General features: G+C 45.5%; 1 protein-coding gene across 4 annotated transcripts in view; it reads right to left on the bottom strand.

The window, feature by feature from the left end:
- Window positions 1-21,298, bottom strand: part of IMMP2L (inner mitochondrial membrane peptidase subunit 2) — a 1,808,057-nt gene that overhangs the window by 314,102 nt on the left and 1,472,657 nt on the right. The window lies entirely within an intron of this gene.

Here is a 21,298-nt window from a genome sequence, read left to right as displayed (position 1 = left end):
GGGAATGCGTTGCACAGACCTTTCTGCAAGGCCTCCCGAAGATGTTTCATCCTCTGCTCCCTCTGCGACGGCAAGATAAGGTCCGCAACCTTACCCTTGTAACGTGGATCAAGGAGGGTTGCCAGCCAGTATTGATCCCTCTCCTTGATACCACGAATACGAGGATCCTTCCACAGGCTTTGCAGGATCAGGGAGGCCATGCAGCGTAGATTTGCTGAGGCATTCGATCCGGAGTCCTCTGGGTCACTAAGGACGACATGATCCGCAGCCACCTCCTCCCAGCCACGTACAAGTCCATGGGTTTCTTGGGACTGTAAATGATCCCTTAAAGACTGCTGCTAATGCTGAATGCCAGGCTCCACCTCCATGGTGACACAATCCTCCTCTTCCTCCTCCTCCTCCTCCTCCTCTTCCTGTGTGATTGGCGGGCATGCAGTAACACTGTCTGGATAAAGGGGGCCTTGAGAGCTAAGGAAGTCCTCCTCTTCCTGCCTCTGTTCTGCCTCAAGTGCCCTGTCCATTACTCAACGCAGCGTGTGCTCCAACAGGCGGACAAGGGGGACAGTGTCACTGATGCATGCACTGTCACTTCTCACCATCCTCGTGGCCTCCTCAAATGGTTCTTGGGCAGGTTAAATTCCTTTTGGAGGTCAGCCAGCCGAGCACTGGCATTATATGACCTGCGGAAATGCACACAGATTTTCCTGGCCTGCCTCAGGACATCCTGTAGGCCCTGGTACCTGCCCAAGAACTGCTGCACCACCAAGTTAAGGACGTGAGCCAAACAGGGCACATGGGTCAGTTGTTCCTGTCGGAGGGCGGAGAGGAGGTTGGTGCCATTGTCGCAAACCACCATACCTGCCTTAAGCTGGCGTGGCGTCAACCACCTCTGAACCTGCCCCTGCAGAGCTGACAGAATCTCTGCCCAAGTATGGCTCCTGTCTCCCAAGCACACCAGCTCAAGCACAGCATGGCATCTTTTGGCCTGCGTGCTTGTGTAGCCCCTTGAACACCTACGGAGCACCGCTGGTTCCAAAGTCAAATCAGCACAGGAAGAGGCCATGGAGGAAAAAGAAGAGGAGGGGATGAAGGAGAGAGGTGTGGCAGAATCACCACTAGTAGTATTTTGGAGGCTTGGTGGCAGAACAACCTCCAACACTACTGCACCTTGTCCTGGATCCCTCCCAGCTGCCAGAAGAGTCACCCAGTGCGCGGTGAAAGATAGGTAACATCCCTGTCCATGCCTGCTGGACCATGAGTCAGCGGTAATATGCACCTTACCGCTGACCGCCCTGTCCAGCGAGGCTAATACATCGCCTGCCACATGCCGGTAGAGAGCCGGAATCGCCTTCCATGAGAAAAAGTGGCGTTTGGGAACCTGCCACTGAGGAACCGCACATTCCACAAACTCGGAGGGGGGCAGAGTCTACCAACTGAAAAGGCAGCAATTGAAGTGCTAGCATTCAACAGCTGGACATGTGTATGGCTGGGAGCAAACTTCTTTCGGCGGTTCAGCAGCTGGGGCAGGGAAATTTGCCTGGTACAATCTGATGTCGGTGTACCGATAGCAGATTGCCCCAAGAACTTGGCTGTGACACACCTATTTCTACACCTTCATTCCTCTCAGTGCAGGTCTCAGAGAGGACTGAAGGTATAGTGGGGTTGGAGATCCCAGCTGATTAGGAGCAAGGAGAGGTCCTCTTTGTTCTTTGGTGTGAGTCTTTTAGGTAAGCTTGCCAACGAACTGCATGGCAGGTCAACATATGTCTGGTCAAGCATGTGGTGCCCAAGCGGGAGATGTTTTGGCCACGAGAGATACGCTTGAGACATATGTTGCAAATAGCAGTGGTGGGATCTGATGCACTCATCTCAAAAAAGGCCCACACCAAAGAACTTTTTGAATAATGCGCAGAGACAGCAGCGCCCTGCACATGCAGAGCTCTGTGGTGTGATGAAGTCGGTGTGCTGCCCTTAAGCTGGCCCCTGAAGGGCATCCTGCCTCATTGGTGATGTGCCTCCTCCTCCTCCTCTCTCCTATCAGGCACCCATGTGGAGTCAGTGACCTTATCATCCCCTCCCTCCTCATCACTGGAGCAAAGCTGGCAGTATGCTGCAGCTGGGGGAACATGACTGCCAGATTGCTGTCCTTCTTGGGCACCCCCTCTCTGTGCTCATGTTACTGCCTTCCTCTAGCTGGGTACCATCATCGGAGCCTTCAAAACACTGGCATCCTCCTGGAGCATGTACCCAACACTGTGGTCAAACAGTTTGGGGGACTTCTCAGGAGGACATGGTGGGGCTAGGGAAGGAGTGACTGATGCCAATGAGCCGAGGGAAGAGGCCGCATTGGCAGCTGCTTTGCCAGAGAAAGTACCCTGAGCCTGGGTGAGAGGGGATGAGGAGGATGAGGACGGCTTGGTCATCCACTCTACCAAGTCTTCCGCATGTTGCGGCTCAACAGGGCCAGCTGTTGAAAAAAAGGACAAGCATGTCCCACGGCCATGTGCTGATGAGGATGCATGGCCTCCATGACCAGCACTGTTGCCTCTAGATACAGAGCCTGCTTGCCCTCTTTTATTGGCTTGTGACTGTCTGCCTCTCCTTGTTGGCCTTCCAGATATACTAATGGCCTGCAGTGAGTTGTAGCTGCACAAAGCTGGGATGTATATATATACTGATACTGCAACTAGTAGAATCAACTGCCTGCCTGTAATATTATTAGTATGAGAACACCAGCAATTGTCTTCAGGTAGCTTTATGTGCACACTGTGCAGAGGATGCAATACACTAACTGTAAATACTGTAACTGCCTGCCTGTGGTATTAATAGTAGCAGAACAACAGCAATTGTCTTCAGGTAGCTTTAGGTGCACACTGTGCAGAGGATGCAGTACACTAACTGTAAATACTGTAGCTGCCTGCCTGTGGTATTAATAGGATCAGAAGAACACCACTAATTTTCTTCAGGTAGCTTTAGGTGCACACTGTGCAGAGGACACAGTACACTAACTGTAAATACTGTAGCTGCCTGCCTGTGGTATTAATAGGAGCAGAACAACAGCAATTGTCTCCAGGTAGCTTTAGGTGCACACTGTGCAGAGGACGCACTACACTAACTGTAAATACTGTAGCTGCCTGCCTGTGGTATTAGGATCAGAAGAACACCACTAATTTTCTTCAGGTAGCTTTAGGTGCCCACTGTGCAGAGGACACAGTACACTAACTGTAAATACTGTAGCTAATAGGACTAATAGGATCAGAAGAACACCAGCAATTTTCTTCAGGTAGCTGTAAATACTGTAAAAACACCTGCCTGCCTGTCAGTAGTAGGAAGAGAATAACAGGAAGGGATCTAGCTAAACTGAATACAGTATATATATATATATATATATACACACACACACACAAAACCTATGATGTATATATATATATATATACACAATACACTGTAAGTGCAGCTAACTGAGTCGCCTGCCTACTCTATCTAACTTAAATCAAATTACACTGTCTCTCTGTCTATCTATCACCCTGGCTTTGGCCAATTACTTTTGACCCTGGCTCTCTGTACAGACAGCGCTGTGATTGGCCAAGCATGCGGGTCATAGTGCATGCTTGGCAATCATCAGCCAGCAATGCACTGCGATGCCGCAGTGAATTATGAGCCATGACGCGCCACTCGAATTTGGCGCGAACAACCCATATCGTTCAGAATTCGGCGAACGACCGAACAGGCAATGTTCGTGTCGAACATGCGTTCGATTCGAACATGAAGCTCATCCCTAGCACCTACTACTTCTGAAATTAATGCAGCCTAAATAAACCTTAAACTACTATAATATTTACTATACCCATTTGGACCCCATACCAATGAATTCTCAGGCTGGAAAAGCCAAAAAAGTCATATATGTCACTCCATCTCTATATAATAAGCAAACTCCTATCAGCTCATATATTAGGACCCTTTACTTACTTTTGAAAATTATACATTTCAACATAAGCATGGTGCAAAAAAAAAGTGTGTGAGCAATCAATCTAAATTGTGATAGAATCAATGGTGCAATCTGATTTTTTGCAATCTGCACCAAAATCTTAGACATGGGGATTGATTTACTAAAACTGGAAAGTGCAAAATCTGGTGCAGCTGTGTATGGTAGCCAAAGAACTTGTCACTTCAGCTTGCTCAATTAAGCTTTGACAAAAAAAAAAACAGAAAGCTGATTGGTTTCTAAGCAGAGCCGCACCATACTTTACGCTCTCCACTTTTAGTAAAACAACCCCTTATACTACCTGTGCATTTGTCATATTTCTTACAGAGGAAACCAGCCACAATGGCATTTTTGCTACTTGGTTTTCTCTCAAATAATGCTTTTCAATTTAAAACTTAAAATAAGTGATTTGAGGGGCGTGGCCTGCTGCAAACTAAGATGGAGGTGTAAGTCCTGAGCTCAGCTCCATCGTTCAGATCCTCCGCAACCCACAGCGACTATCTGACCCTCGATAGAGCTGTATCGCAGGGGGCCCTTTCCTCTAGGCAGTCCACTCTGTCATCTATCTGAGAGATGGATAGCTGCAGCTCTCTGTTAACAGCATGACCCCGGCCTGTCCACGACCTTGCTCTTGCCTGATGCTCTGGCTCATCCGTACCTGCCTGTTGCCGAACCGGCTTGTTCTGTGACTCTCATTCAGCCTCCTGCATTTGCTCCAGCACTGCTCGCTTGTGTATGACCCGGCCTGTCTGACCTTCCTGTTTTCCAATCCCTGGGACCATCTTCCTGCATCCTGTGAGTGTCTCCCTGCTTTGCCTGCTTCAGCTTCCAGTCTGCTGGATCCCACCTGTTGTTGCAGTTGTCTCAGCATCATTTGGAGCTCCAGACCAGCCATCCAGCTGTTGATCCTACAAGGCACTCATGCTGTCCTGTACTCCTGTGCTTCCTGTCTACTCTACCAGGGGACTTGAGTCAGGGATGTAAGAGAGGCCTACCTCTGCAAATCAGCTCAACGACCAGGTACGTGACAGTATCAAACAGCCATGTCTGAGCCCGTGCATGGAGCCTCTCCTATGGATGAACTGAACTGTGGTTACATCTAGCAGGCCTGACACAGGCTGTTAAGAGTCTTCAGGAAGGCTACACCCACCTGGAAGAGCGCGTACAGGCGCTCTCATCCCCTATTGCACCTCAAGGGACTTCACATGCCTCAGCCAGCACCTCTGCTCCACCTGCAGTAGTGATGTTACCCCCAGAGCCACGTGTACCCACACCTGAAAGATTCTCAGGGGATCGCCACAAATTAAGGGCCTTCTGTATCGCCTGTGAGCTTTACTTCGCCCTACAGCCATGCACCTTCTCCCTAGAGACTACCAAAGTGGGCTTCGTGATCTTCCTGTTACAGGATGAACCTTAGTCCTGGGCACACCGACTACTGGAGCAAAAATCTGCAGTACTGATTAATCTGACCACATTTCTGGATGCCATTGCACAACTTAATGAGGATCCACAGCTGTCTGCGACTGCAGAAGCCACACTTCATTCTTTGCAGCAGGTCGCAGAGCCGCAGAGGACTATGTTGCCGAGTTCAGACGATGGAGCGCTGACACCAGCTGGAACAACACGGCCCTCCGCTACCAGTTTTGTATGGGACTGTCAGATCCTCTCAAGGATGAACTGGCTAGGGTGGGAGTACCACAGACCCTGGATGCACTTATAAACTCGTCCATACAAATTGACCGAAGTCTGTGAGAATGCAGGTCTGAAAGAACCATTAGTCAACCTCGTCCTACCTGGATGTTACCAAGGGTCTCCAGCCCCTCTAACCTAGTCCCTCCAGTGCAATCAGCACCGACTCCTGACACATCTGAACCAATGCAATTGGGCATGCTTCGTCCCTCTCTCACAGGAGATGAGCACCAACGGAGACGCCTTCACAATCTGTGTATGTACTACGGGGAACCTGGGCACTATGTGAGAACCTGCCCGGCTAAGCTCCGTAAGTCTCTCTTAAGTTCTACTGATCAAACTCCTGCTGCAATTAATACCTCTTCTCACCTCGGACTTCCTGTTCTATTACAGCTGTCCGGAAAGAACATCCAGGTATGCAGTTGATTCGGGAGCATGCAATTGTTTCATGGACTCTACTTTTGCAGCCAGACACTCAATTCCTTTGTTACCCAATACTCAAGGACTTCTTGTTCATCTTGCTGATGGGTCAGACATCAAGTCAGGACCAGTCAAACAGGAGACAACCCCTCTGCCAGCTACCATTGCCAGCCGCCATCAAGACCTATTACATCTTGATATCATCACATCACCTCTGTTCCCTGTCATTCTCAGCATGCCCTGGCTGCAGGCCCACAACCCTCACATCAGTTGGGCCACTGGAGAGGTTACATTCCCATCTCCTTATTGCCACCAACATTGTCTTCAGGAAGTTTCCAATAATTCTTCTTCATTACTATGTCTGGAGATCCGCCAGTCAGTCCCGGAGGTATTCCATGACTTTCTGGATGTGTTTAATAAAAAAGATTGATTAAAAAATGATTGAAACCACATCAAGCCAGGTGGGCATTATTCTTTTTCAGATTGTCCTTTCATGTCACATACCGGCTCGGCTCAAAAAACACAAAACCAGTTGCCTTGTCCCGTATGTTCAGTGACTCTAGAACAACTGCATCCCCGGACATCATTCTGCCCGTGGAAAATTTTCTTCTGGTGCAGGAAGATCTACTTGCCCGGGTCAAACAGACTTCCATCAATGTCCCTCCTTCTCTTGAAACAAAGTTACTTGCAAGAGATGGCCTGCTATGGCATAATGATAAAATCTTCATACCCGAGAGTCTCCGGGTCACCATACTTGAACTTTGTCATGACCATGTTTTAGCTGGGCACTTTGGCACATCCAAAACATCTGACCTGGTGCAGCGCACATTTCGGTGTACTCAGGTAGACTGTAAAGATTATGTGGAATCTTGTCCTATCTGTGCCTGAAGCAAGTGTAAACGAACCAAGGCTTGGGACTTGCTTAAAACTTAGCCTGTTGCAGACAGGCCCTGGAGACTTATTTCTATGGACTTTATTGTGGAGCTTCCTCCCGCAGAAGTTCATACCGCCATATTTGTAGTTGTAGACTGGCTATTCAAGATGGCACACTTCATTCCTTTGAAAGGAACACCATCCGCCCCTGAAACGGCACAGGTTTTCATCAGGAAGATTGTCAGACTACACGGAGTCCCTGCCAACATTACCTCGGATAGGGGAGTACAATTCACCTCCAGATTCTGGAAAGCATTATGCAAATCCTTTGGCATGGAATTGTCCTTCTCCTCTGCCTACCACCCACAGACAAATGGGCAGATGGAGAGGACCAACCAGACTCTTGGGCAGTACCTGCGATGCTTCTCTTCTTTTTCCCAAAACGACTGGATTTCTCTATTACCACTGGCTGAATTTGCCTTTAAAACTCTACCCATTCTTCCATAAAACAAACTCCCTTCTTCGTCAACTATGGGCACCATCCATCATTCTTATCTAATTCCCTTCCAGAATTTTCGGTGCCAGCCGTTCTTGAAACCATGAACTTCAACACAAATAACAAACTGCTACAGGAAACTATGGCTAAAGCACAAGAACTTAACAAGGAGACCTTTGATAGGAAAAGATGGGGAGAATTAATCCTGAAGCTTGGAGACCAGTTATGGCTATCCACCATGAATCTAAGGCTAGCTTTCCCTTCTAAGATGTTGGGTCCTAGGTTCGTGGGTCCTTTCCCAGTAAAGAGAAGGATCAATGAGGTGGCCTACGAGTTGGAACTGCCGGATTCCTTTCAGGTACACCCCATTTTCCACGTCTCTCCACGTTAAGCCTGCTGTTGCTAATCCTTTTGCAGGACGAAATACGGATCCCCTGAACCCGTGATTGTTAATGGGGAAGAAGAATATGAGGTGGAAGCAATCATGGATTGTCGGAAAAGAAATAATCAGACCCAATTCTTGGTAAAATTGAAGGGTTACAGCCCAGAAGAAAATTCTTGGGAACCTGAAGGTAACATTCATGCCAAGAGACTAATCCAGTCTTTCAAGAGATCTCACCTGAAAAGTTGGCCCAGTTGGGCATCCGAAGGCTGCCCCTAGGGGGCAGGCAATGTCAGGAAAGGCTTGCTGGGAGTAGCAGTTCCACACAAGTACGTGCACGCTTGTGGGTGCCTGGGTGTAAGTGCATGTGCAAATGTGAGCCTATGAGTGTGTGCATGCGCGGGCATGCTCATACGCGTGTGCACAGGAGTGCACGAGCGCACGATTACTGGCACCAGGTGCGCTATTTAAACTCTGCTGTGACAAGGAAATCCTGCTGTCTGATCTACAGCATTCCCTGAGAGATATCTGTGTTTCCTGATCTGTTCCTGTGATATTCTGTAAAGTCCATTTGTCGACCACAAACATGTCTATGCATGAATAAGTCATCTGTGAAGGGGAGAAATATGTATAGTCCTTTTCGGACCCATGCTGGCATCTCCATACATCAAAAAGTTCTGTTAGAAGAAAGGGGTTTAATGCAACTCGCTGCAGTTGTTTGTGTGTAGAGGTGTCGATGGAGGGGTCCCAGACTATGTTGAAGTCACCCCCTAGGATAAGGCTTCCACTTTGTAAATTTCCAAATTTCCAAGTTTTTATAAGCGTTTGTGGAAGCTGATTTGTTTAGTATTTGGTCCATATACATTGACCAGGGTGTAGGTGGACTGACCTATATCACAAATCCAAATTAGATAGCGACCTTGGGGGTCCTCATAAGATTGCTGAAGTTGTAACTAGAGGCTGTCTTAAATCACTATTAGGACACCGTTATTCTTTTTTGGGCCTGAGACCAGAAAGAGTTGGTCATATCCTTTAAGTTTGATTATCGGGGTTTTGGTTGAAGCAAAGTGCATCTCTTGTACAAAGACTATGATGACTTGTTGTTTTGTAGTTTCCTTTTGCAACGTCATTCTTTTCTGTGGGCTGTTTAAGCCTCTGACATTTAGTGAGACGATCCTGATGGGCATGTTGTGCTTCAGGCATTTATACAAGTCTGAATCTTTGGTGTACTAGGGTAATAGCTAGGAGTTGTGAGAGCAGTTTTAATAGTAAGTTCACTGATATTAGAGACTGCAACTGTGGTCTCAAGATTGGTCAGATCGTCATGCAATTCAGGTTATTGGTAGTCTCAATGAGGGACTGGTGAGCCCAGAGGTACAGAACAAGTAAAAAATGGGAGCTCTTTACCAAGTGAACTCAATGTGCAGTAACTACTGCTGGTATTAACAGAGGGAGAACAGTGATTCTCAACGGTAGCCGTCACGAACGGGTCCGCGAGAACAGAAATTGGCTTCTGCAGAGTAACCCACTACTACCCAGCTGGATAGTAAGGTGCAAGGTGGAGGGCAATCAGGTTTTGTTAGGCATCCTGAAGGGACCACTCCGTGTCCATTTGTGAGGATGAGGGGTTGTCAGAAGATGTGGTTTCCTCAGGCATGAGACGCCAGTCTCTCAAGAGCTTGAGGCCCCCAGCAAGTGATTTCACGGCATACGTTTTGCTTTGGTAGGTTAATAGCAATTTGACAAGGAAGCCCCACTTGTAGGGAATGTGGTGGTTCTGTAGTGGTTTTGTGATAGTGGCCAATTGTCACCGGGTATCCATTGTTGTTTTTGAGAGATCTGCGTACAGTTTTATTGTGGTAAATGGTTCTGGAAGGGTAGATGAACTTTTTCTTTTGCAGTGAAAAAATGAATATGGATGAGAACCCCGAGTAACTCTGGGTTTTAATTCAGGAAGGTGAGGTGGTTTTGGAAATCCGATCTATTTCCAAATCTTGGTCAGTCAGATCTGGTACTATGGACCTCATTAGTACCTGTAAATATTGGGCCAGGTCAGGTTGCTGTATTGTCTCTGGGATGTTGCAGAATTTTATATTGTTCTGACAGGACCGGTCCTCTAAATCTGCCAGTTTAAGTTTGATTAGGTGTAATTCATCATCATGTTCAGTATATACATCAATCAGCTCATTGTGTGCAGTGTAGAGATCAGACATTTTAGTTTCTACGTGTAGTAGCTTCCCTCTCCCATGGGGGCCTTCTCTGGACTCACTCCCCTAGACCAAGTGGACGGAAGGGAGGTGGAGTGGGAATCCTTCTAGCCCCATGCAGCACCTATCAGGTTCTTCACCCACCTCCCTCTCTGACACTCTCCTCTTTTGAGGCACATTGCATTCGTCTTTTTTCTCCCATTTCTCTAAGAATTGCTGTCATCTACCGGCCCCCTGGACTAGTATCAGCCTTTCTTGATGACTTCTCTGCCTATTCTAGGGGACTTCAACATCCCTGTCAACACTAACACTACTATTATTTCTAAACTTCTCAGTCTAACCTCATCGCTTGACCTGAAGCAATGGATACAGGCTCCTACCCACTCCAACGGCAACACCCTTGACCTTGCCTTCTCCTATCTGTGCACTCCGTGCAACCTTTCCAACAATCCACTCCCACTCTCTGATCACCACCTTATTAGTTTTGCTCTCTCCTTGTCTTCCACCTCTTCTCTCTCCAACCGCCTAACAATTACACGTAGAAACCTTCGCCACCTCAACCCTTCTCTTCTCTACTCTGCTACTGATCACCTCTATGACAAAATCTCACCTCTGTCCTGCCCCAACCTAGCTACTTTCATCTACAAGAGCTCACTGTCTTCCTCCCTAGACAAGCTTGCCCCCCTCACTACACGCAGAATTAGGCCCCGACTGCTACAACCCTGGCAAACAGATGACACCAGAAGTCTCAGAAAACGTAGCCGCGCTCTTGAGCGCCTGTGGCATAAGACTAAGACCCAGGAAGACTTCACACAATATAAATCTGCCCTCCTAAAATACTATTCCTGCCTTCACACTGCCAAACAGACCTACTTTATCACACTCATTAACACCTTCTCATCCAGTCCACGTCAACTCTTCTCTACCTTCAACACTCTACTCTGTCCTCCACTGCCTCCACCCACCAACTCACTCACTGCCCAGGAGATTGCCAATCACTTCAAAACTAAGATTGATACAATTCATGAGGAGATCACCAATGCGCAAAAACCTCCCCCATGCAACACCCCATGTCCACAGACACAATCATTACTTCCCTCATTCAACCCTGCTACTATTACTGAGGTTGCTAAACTTTTATCTAGCACTCATCTAACCACTTGCCCCCTGGATCCTCCCTCTCTTGTGGCATCTTCCCAAACTCTCTAAAACATGCGCTAGTCACCCCCATACTAAAAAAGCCCTCACTGGATCCCACCAATCTCAACAACTTACGTCCCATCTCCTTACTCTCCTTCTCCTCCAAACTTCTTGAAAGACTGGTCTACAACCGACTAAGCGACCATCTGACCATGAATAAACTTCTTGATCCCCTTCAGTCCGGTTTTCGCCCTCAACACTCCACGGAAACTGCTCTCCTTAAACTCTCAAATGATCTACTAATGGCTAAAGCCAATGGACACTATTCTGTACTACTTCTCCTGGATCTCTCTGCTGCCTTTGACACAGTGGACCACCTCCTCCTCCTCAAAAAACTCCACTCCTTCGGTCTCCGTGACTGTACTCTTCGCTGGTTCTCATCCTACCTATCCCACCGCTCCTTCAGTGTCACTTACAACTCTACTTCCTCCTCTCCTCTTCCTTTTTCCGTTGGGGTCCCCCAAGGTTCTGTTCTTGGACCTCTCCTTTTCTCAATCTACACCACCTCCTTGGGTCAGTTGATTGCCTCCCACGGCTTTAAATATCATCTCTACGCTGATGACACCCAAATCTATCTCTCCACCCCCCAGCTCTCTCCATCTGTCTCCTCACGCATTACCAACTTACTAGCAGACATATCAGCCTGGATGTCACATCACTTTCTCAAACTCAACCTATCCAAAACTGAGCTCATGATATTTCCTCCCTCAGGTGCCACTTCCCCTGATTTCCCTGTCAAGATCAACGGCTCAACTATCAACCCATCTCCCCACGCCAAGGTCCTAGGTGTAATCCTGGACTCTGAACTAACCTTTTGACCCCACATTCTATCACTATCCAAAGCTTGCCGCCTCAGTCTTCGCAACATTTCCAAGATACGCCCCTTCCTAACCAATGACACCACAAAGCTTCTAATCCACTCCCTTGTCATCTCCCGCCTCGATTACTGCAACTCCCTCCTCATTGGTTTACCTCTAAATAGGCTATCCCCACTTCAGTCCATCATGAACGCTGCTGCCAGGCTCATCCACCACACAAACCGCTCAGCGTATGCCACACCACTCTGCCAATCTCTCCATTGGCTGCCACTCAGTCACCGAATTAAATTCAAGATACTAACTATAACTTACAAAGCCATCCACAACCTGGCCCCCAGCTACATCTCTAACCTAGTCACAAAATACCAACCTAATCGTTCTCTTCGCTCCTCCCAAGACCTCCTGCTCTCAAACTCCCTTGTCACCTCATCCCATGCTCGCCTTCAGGACTTCTCCAGAGCCTCCCCCATCCTCTGGAATGCTCTACCCCAATCCGTCCGATTTTCTCCTACTTTATCCACTTTCAGACGATCCCTGAAAACTCATCTCTTTAGAGAAGCCTATCTGGCCCCCACCTAACAACAGTGCATTTATCTTCTCAATCAGCACATCACCCATAGTTATTACCTCTTGTATCTCTTGACCTTCCCTCTTAGATTGTAAGCTCTAAGGAGCAGGGCCCTCTGATTCCTACTGTATCAAATTGTATTGTATTTGTACTGTTTACCCTCAAGTTGTAAAGCGCTACGTAAACTGTTGGCGCTATATAAATACTGTATAATAATAATAATAATAAGTAGTAAACACTGGTCTTGTGCTTGTACTACAGTAGATAAGGATGCTGATGCAGACAGATCTGTATATAGAGTGTGCTTCAGTGAAATGAGCATATTCTTCATTGTCGCCTCAGAGATTGAATGATCTGTGGCTTGGAATTAATCTATTGCTGAGGGTTGCTGAGGATCAGGAATTGGCAGAGTGAGGGAGGGATTGCTGGGCTGGCTGAGAGCTGTTTCATCCCTGTGGGGCTTTGATTTAGCTGGGCTGGCTGTGGAGGAAGAAGCAGGGGGAGACCACTCACCATCCGTCGCTGAAGTGGAGAAAAAGAGCTGCTGTTGTGTGAAAGTAAAGCCAGCGTGAGGGGAGAGGAGCCACACTGCTTGATTGAGGAGGCCGCCGGCGCCATCTTGCCCACAACTCGTGTCTGCTAATGGGAGGAAGTTCCTCAGCTTCTGTGGCCCTTTGAGGTGCTTCCTGCGCTTTGACATTGTACCTGGTGGTAGCGGGGAGGTCCCGGAAGTTGTGTGGATTGATTTTGCTCTTAATTTGTTGCTTTGGAGTCGCTTGTTGCTGGGTGGATTTGCAGAGCTGAGATTTCAGGCTTCCATCTGCTCCGCCGGCAAGCCACGCCCCGAGTAAAATCATCTTAAACTGTTTTACTTTAATACAGTAAAAGAAAAATAGAGATAGTTTTTAAGAGTAAAAACTATCCCTATTTTTTTTTTTTTACTGTATTAACGTAAAACAGTTTAAAATTATTTTACTACGACGACATTACTGACTACTCAAGGTCTGTAGCTTTGTGCAGCACCTGCTTCACTGGACTTTATTTTTGTATAATTTTCGAACCCCTGGGTAACAATCCAGTGTTTTATATTTTGAATGGGGGAAAAAATATGCCTTTCTGTGATGTCAAATTGTATTTCCTAAAATTCCTTATGTCACCAAGAGAAGGATTGCAACTAAAAGTATTTTAGCACCTCATCCACCCACATTACAAAAGGACATGGTTGGAGGAAAGAGAGCAGCAACACACAGTAAGGCCAGCTATGATGATAGATGTCAGCTTGTCAGCTATTGCTAAGTCTCATGTGAGCCAAATGCTTCCTGGTGCATACCAGAGAGGTGCATGCAGTCCTCTGTCAAAACAAAGTTCTCCTATATAGTCCAATACTAAAACAAACACAGGGAGAAGAGGCGCCTCTAAGAGTAGGAGTATAAATGTTTTAATAGCTTAAGACAAATGGCAACTTACACAAGAAGAATAAAATAGACACAGCTTTAGTAAAGGGAGAATATCCCAATGAGCTCCTGTCAGTAAGTGTCCTATTCAGCCTCCAGCTCCCGACAGGTTTTTGGGGGGAGAGTTTCTGGGTGGAGGTTCTATCCTGGTTTATTCTCTATTTGGCTGTTTGGGTTTTTTGTGTCAATAAAGAATATGTGGTTAAGCCTCCTATAGGTGTCATATCCTCGGTGAGTCTGTGTGTCTTATTTGTCCAAGCATTCTTAGCATCAGCACTATTTTCAGAAAGGGACCGATCACACTGACTATTAATGCATCTAAGGGAAGGGTAGGATGATAACTAGAAAACCACTACACCCCCAAGTTTAGGAATAGGTTTAGCTTCAGGTATCTAGAACTAATATGTACCAAAGGAGTAAGAGATATGCATCTTCAGTTAGAGGTTCTGCTGTAACACATTCCCTTTAATATATAAGTATGAGTTTGTGAAGGTCTCATGATCCTTCATTTACCCACAGGCAGTGTAAAAAAGTAATACCACTCTAGGCGGAAACCTCCAACTAATGGGTGCAATACCCCAAGCAGAGTCTGTCTCCTTCCCCTAAAGCTATCCCCTGAAATCCATCATTAACCCTGATATTGTCAGAAACCATTAAATCAGGCCAAGACAGAAGTAAGGTTAAATCATACTTGTTTAATAATAAAAGTAAAAAGAACAAACGTACTCAAAACATAGCCAAAGTTCAGTAACCAGAACGGATAGTTAGCCAAGCCAGAAGTCAGGGATCAATGTAGTGGAACAGCAAGCAGGATCTGGAGCCAGAAGGGATGTCAGCAAAGCAAGTCTTTAAACAGGAACACAGGAGATCTGTGATATTAACCAAGGAGAAGGCAGAGCTCCTCTGGATGGCTTAAGTAGGCAGGACTGACGAGCAGGATATCATCAACAGCTGAGTAACTGTGGAGAGACAGGAGCTGGCGATTACCTGACAGCTGAGCAGCCAGCTCAGAGAAGGAAGGGCTGAGCCCAGCCCTGACAGATATAGGGTTAAATGTGTAAGAGGAGGGGCTAATCCTGGCAGAGGGTGTGAAACTTGTTTTAACATAGAAAACAAAATGTGCAGCCTGTATCATTTTCCAACCCCAAAATAACTCTGGACACACTAGACCTGGACTGGACTTAATTAGATCACCATGTATATGGGCATCTCTATACAAACTATATAACATGGTTTTGTTGTGCTTGTGTTTTTATAGGTTTAGACATGACCAAATACTCATCAATGGCAGTTAAATTCCATTAAGCTTCTCAATATGGCTTAACTAAAAGTATCAGCTGAGTTTAAGGAAATCTGCATTTACAAAGTACCAGAATACAAAACCCTTCAAACTAGTTCTTACAACACCACAACACAGTGTTCCACCCTCAGACCTTAAATGTAAGAAGATATAAATAGAACGGTTATATATACATTTTTTTTATACAGGATAACAGACATAACGAGTATGCTAGGTGTTGCCTGTCAAACGAAGCTAATTTGCAGTAGGTGTAAACAAAAATATTAAAGGGTATGTTAGGAAGAACTCAACCATCATTTCCTAGCTGTTGGGCTATAGTCATTGGTTACTGATTTATCAAAGTGCATTCCTTTAATGAGCAGAATATGTCAGTGTATATAAATATTGAGGTGACTTACTGCACTGCTGACTTGATGAACTGTCAACAGATTATTGATCTGACAATATAACTCCGTGATACTATTTTGCTGATGCTGTTACTTTATTTAGGAATCATAAAGTAAAATATACCATTGTCAGCTGAAATGCACCTAATAAGATTTAGAGTTAAGATTTATCATTATTACCGCTTGGTATTTTTTATTTAAATTTGATAGTTTGTTTTTACATGCTGAAAAAAACACAGATCTATATACTGTATATAAAAATATATAATTATGAGATATATATGTGTGTGTATATATATATATATATATATACCGTATACACACACACACACAGTATCTCACAAAAGTAAGTACACCCCTCACATTTTTGTAAATACTTTATTATATCTTTTCATGTGACAACACTGAAGAAATTACACTTTGTATAACAGTGTAAATATGCTGTCCCCTCAAAATAATAAAATAATTCAACACACAGCCATTATTGTCTAAACCACTGGCAACAAAAGTGAGTACACCTTTAAGTGAAAATGTCCAAATTGGGCCCAAAGTGTCAATATTGTATTGTGTGGCCACCGTTATTTTCCAGCACTGCCTTAACACTCTTCACAGGTTGCCACTGAAGTCCTCTTCCACTCCTCCATGACGACATCAAGGAGCTGGTGGATGTTAGAGACCTTGCACTCCCCCACCTTTTGTTTGATGATGCCCCACAGATTCTCAATAGGGTTTAGGTCTGGGGACATCTGTCAGGTCACCTTGAGGCTAGGTGACAGATGCACTCTGTAGGAGTCAGAAGTGCACCGCTAGGTAGTGGACCCTAGGACTGACGGCTGCGGATTGAACCCTGGGAGGTTCAGGAAGCAGGTCTACTGGATCACTGACACGGATCCCACTGGGAGCTAGAGCATAGATTCCCCAGGGCGCAGAGTCTAAGAGCCAGCAGGTGTTCACCAGAGCCTCTAGTGGTGAGGATGGACTGCGCTGCAGTCTGGATCCAGGTCGCGGCCCCCAGGGTCTCACAGCTCATGCTCACGGTAGACTACAGGAGAAGAGGAAGGAGGCAGCAGGCTGGAACAACAAGGAAAGTAAGGGACAAGTCAAGGTCGGGGCCACAAGCAGACAAGGACAACAGAGTTCACGCCAAGGTTCAGGGTCACAGGCAAACAGGGATGGTCGGGGGACACGCCAAAAGTCAGGGTCACGAGCAGACAGGAATAGTTAAGAACAGGCCAAAGTCGGTAACTGGAATCAGAAGTAGGAAACACAGCAAGTACACAATGTGGCTAACACAATGGTTGATCAGCACTGCTGGCTTGCAGTGCACAGGTTAATATAGGGTTCCCTGATAGGAGCTGGGGCGGAGCTATGCTAGAGGAGAGTTTACAAAAGCAGTCAGGTGAGGGTCAGCTGGTCTCTAGAGATGAACACATGGAGACAGGTAAGCTGACAAACTCTATTGCATAACCATGACAACATGCTTGGCCAGTCCATCAACTTTTCCCTCAGCTTCTTTAGCAAGGCAGTGGTCGTCTTGGTGATGTGTTTGGGGTTGTTATGTTGGAATACTGCCCTGCAGCCCAGTCTCTGAAGGGAGAGGATCATGCTCTGCTTCAGTATGTCACAGTGCATGTTGGCATTTATGGTTCCCTCAATGAACTGTAGCTTTCCAGTGCCAGCAGCACTCATGCAGCCCCAGATCATGACACTCCCACCACCATGCTTGACCATAGGCAAGACACACTTGTCTTTATACTCATCACCTGGTTGCTGTCAAACACGCTTGACACCATCTGAACCAAATAAGTTTATCTTTGTCTCATCAGATCACAGGACATGGTTCTGGTAATCCATGTCCTTAGTCTGCTTATCTTCAGCAAACTGTTTGTGGGCTTTCTTGTGCATCATCTTTAGAAGAGGCTTCCTTCTGGGACAACAGCCATGCAGACCAATTTGATGCAGTGTGCGGTGTATGGTCTGAGCACTGGCAGGCTGACCCCCCATCCCTTCAACCTCTGCAGCAATCCTGGCAGCACTCATATGTCTATTTCCCAAAGACAACCTCTGGATATGATGCTGAGCACGTGCACTCAACTTCTTTGGTCGACCATGGTGAGGTCTGTTCTGAGTGGAACCTGTCCTGTTAAACCACTGTATGGTCTTGGCCACCATGCTGCAGCTCAGTTTCAGGGTCTTGGCAAACTTCTTATAGCCTGGGCCATCTTTATGTAGAGCAACAATTCATTTTTTGAGATCCTCAGAGAGTTTTTTGCCATGAGATGCCATGTTGAACTTCCAGTGACCAGTATGAGAGAGTGAGAGCGATAACACCAAATTTAACACACCTGCTCCCCATTCACACCCGAGACCTTGTAACACTAACAAGTCATATGACACCGGGGAGGGAAAATGGCTAGTTGGGCCCAATTTGGACACGTTCACTTAGAGGCGTACTCACTTTTGTTGCCAATAGTTTAGACATTAATGGCTGTGTGTTGAGTTATTTTGAGGGGACAACAAATTTACACTGTTGTACAAGCTGTACATTCACTACTTTACATTGTAGAAATGTATCATTTCTTCAGTGTTGTCACATGAAAAGATGTGGGGGTGTACTCACTTTTGTGAGATACTGTATATGTGTGTATATATATATATATATACATACATACATATATATACATATACACATACACACACACACTCAGTGCAGCTATCTCATGGCAGTGTCCACACACTTTACATATATATTGACCTTGAGAATATGTCATCCTTTTCCAGTGAAGCCATCAGGATGTGGTTGTTTCTCAACACCTCTTATTCAAACTACTGTCTATGGTTCTCATTCATGATGCCTCCCACTTGCAAACTATTAATGCTGCTGGATACTACTGGTTACATTGTTGCTTAAAGGCTAAAAGGTCCCCCTTTTTTCTAAAATCCAGCTCTCCTATGTACCAATATACCAATAATGTATCTTAGTTGCAGTAAAATACAAGCTTTTTTTATTTTCAGAACAAGGCCTTACCTTAGCCCTTGCTATATTTCTTAGAAAGCTTCAGAGACTCCCTGGTATACAGACAGAGACAGATAAACCAGTAATACAGAGGTAGGAGTTTACCAGCTGACCGCATTAGCACACACCCTTCACCCATCAACTACGTTTTTACAGCATTTCTCCACGTGTGCATTTGCCTAGCTTTCCCAGCATTCCTTCAGATGGGCTCAGGCTGCATGCTAAACTCCCAGGGGCTGCGTGCAGCCCTTGGGACACCCCTGATGTAGTGCAAGGGCCTGCCTGATTGGATACAGAGTGATTTGATAGATGGTGTGTCCTCCTATTATATATTTTTTTTTTAAATCTAAAGGCGATTGTACAGAGATTGTACAAATTGTACAATCAGATTGTATAGCGTATGGCCACAGTTTTACACCTAAAATTACCTAGCTATGCTTTCAGTGTCATTAATTGCTAAAGGCACACCAAACACAGAAGCAAACACACAACATGTGCAAAAAACAAAACAAAATGTGCTCCCACACTATTCCAGGTGTGTGGGGCCTGCAAGTGAGATTGGTGCATATACACAAGAACAATGAGGCTCCAATCACACCTGTGTGTTTCCAAACACATTGCAAACTACACAGAAAATGCACACTTTGCCTTGCGCTTCAGAAATGCTGCAAATGTGCATTGTGCTTCTGTTATTACCTGTTAAAGGCACCCCAAGTGCTGCAAATGCACCAAAAACTGGAGCTTCTCTGGGGCAATTCAAGTGAATGTGCTGCCATATGTGTGTGATGGGTGAAAATGTGCCAAAAACACCCAAAACAAATGCATACGGGAATGCGAGTTTTCTTTACATGAGTGTCTCCATCCACTCCCTCCTATGTGCATGTATAAAGATGGCCATACACTATGCAATCTGATTGTACAATCTCTGTACAATTTTCTTTAGATTTATCAGAACTATGGAATAGAAGGACACATCTGAACAATTCATTCAATTTGTATTAAATCAGACAGGCCCCTGTACTACCTAGCTGATGGGAGATCTAAGGCTTCATGTACACTAGCAGCTCCTAAGCTTTTGGCTTTTTTTGGCAAAGCTCCTAAACTCAACTCCATAAAAGCCTATGTGTCAAGGTACACATAAGCTTTTAGCAGAGTTTAGGAGCTGCTGCGGTTAGGTGATCTTCAACCTCCCTCTCCTGAAGAACGCAAAACGTGGCAAAATCATAGCATGGTAAATGTAGGCAGGGTGTACATGAAGCCTAAATAAGATTGTACAATCAAATTGTGTAGGAAGTGGGTGGAAGGTAGTATTGTAATGAGGGAGGTGTGGTCTAGAGTTGTGAACACACCCTATCATGCCCTGTTGTGTGATGCATCAAGGAAGTGAAGGCTTCTGGGAGATGACCTAACAGGAAGTGAAAGCTGAGAGAATCTACAGGAAGTGATGGAAACTGATTCCTTTTAAAAATTGAAATAAACTGACAGGATTTTAAACCTCCAGTGAATAAGGAAAGTGAGAGAAAAGCACATGGGATAGCTGGGCTAGAAATGGCATTGGAAAACACTTCTATTTATTATGTAAACTGAAATTATGCCCGAAGAAGGTGAACTTATCCTTTAAAGCTCAGAACCTTTACTTGAATTTCCTAATGCAGATCAACAAATCACTGCCTGTCTTTGACTGGTGTGGGTTTTGTTGTCTAGCAACTCCTGTCGGAGACTTTTACAGTCTTTCTGAAAACAAAAATCCAACTCTGAACAATGAGTTGGCCTCAATGTTCCTTCCAGGAAGGTTTTACTCATACTAATGCTTATATGGCAAATCTTGATGTCTCCCACAACACCCCAAAAACATTATCTATGACAGGCTCTACAGAATATTTCTCTCCACCCAGCAACCAACATTCTTTCTGCTAAAGCATAACTCCACTTCTGTTGAGAAAAAAACATTCCCCTCTGGGTGATCAATGTACATTCAAGGATTATAACAACCTTTGTTGCAGATTCCTACCTTTTGTTATTCTGAAGAAATCCATGTATATGCCTCTGTTCTAAATGGGTCTAAGGGGAGTGGTTTCATAATTATCTGTCAGCTGTGCAGCTGCAGAGCTCTAATGAAATCTGCTGGGCCTGCATCCCTTTAGATGTGTTCCTATTAAAAGTATATTTCCAAAAATTATGTTTTTGTTGCAGCGGATGGCTGAAATCTAACTTATACCTTAAACAAACTTCTGGAAAATTGGTGAGCCAATCACACAAGCAGGAAATTATGTTTCTGGGGTGTGTCCAGTACACATTCTGTGTACAGAACAATTCCAGGTAGCCATATTGTAATGCATTTTCAGAAAATGACAGCGGCTGCAGATTTAAAAGGAAAGGCAATTTTTAAAAACATTTAATTACGATATGACTTGTGTCGCAATTATATGCTCTATATTTTTTCTTTATTTGCTATTTTTTCCCCACGAAAGTGGAGTTACCCTTTAAAGGAAAATGCCCTGCAA

This window comes from Aquarana catesbeiana, linkage group LG03 (assembly GCF_042186555.1).
Source record: "Aquarana catesbeiana isolate 2022-GZ linkage group LG03, ASM4218655v1, whole genome shotgun sequence".
NCBI classification, from domain to species: domain Eukaryota; kingdom Metazoa; phylum Chordata; class Amphibia; order Anura; family Ranidae; genus Aquarana; species Aquarana catesbeiana.
The sequence above is the reverse complement of the archived record's forward strand: the minus strand, read 5'-3'. Positions and strand labels throughout refer to the sequence as shown.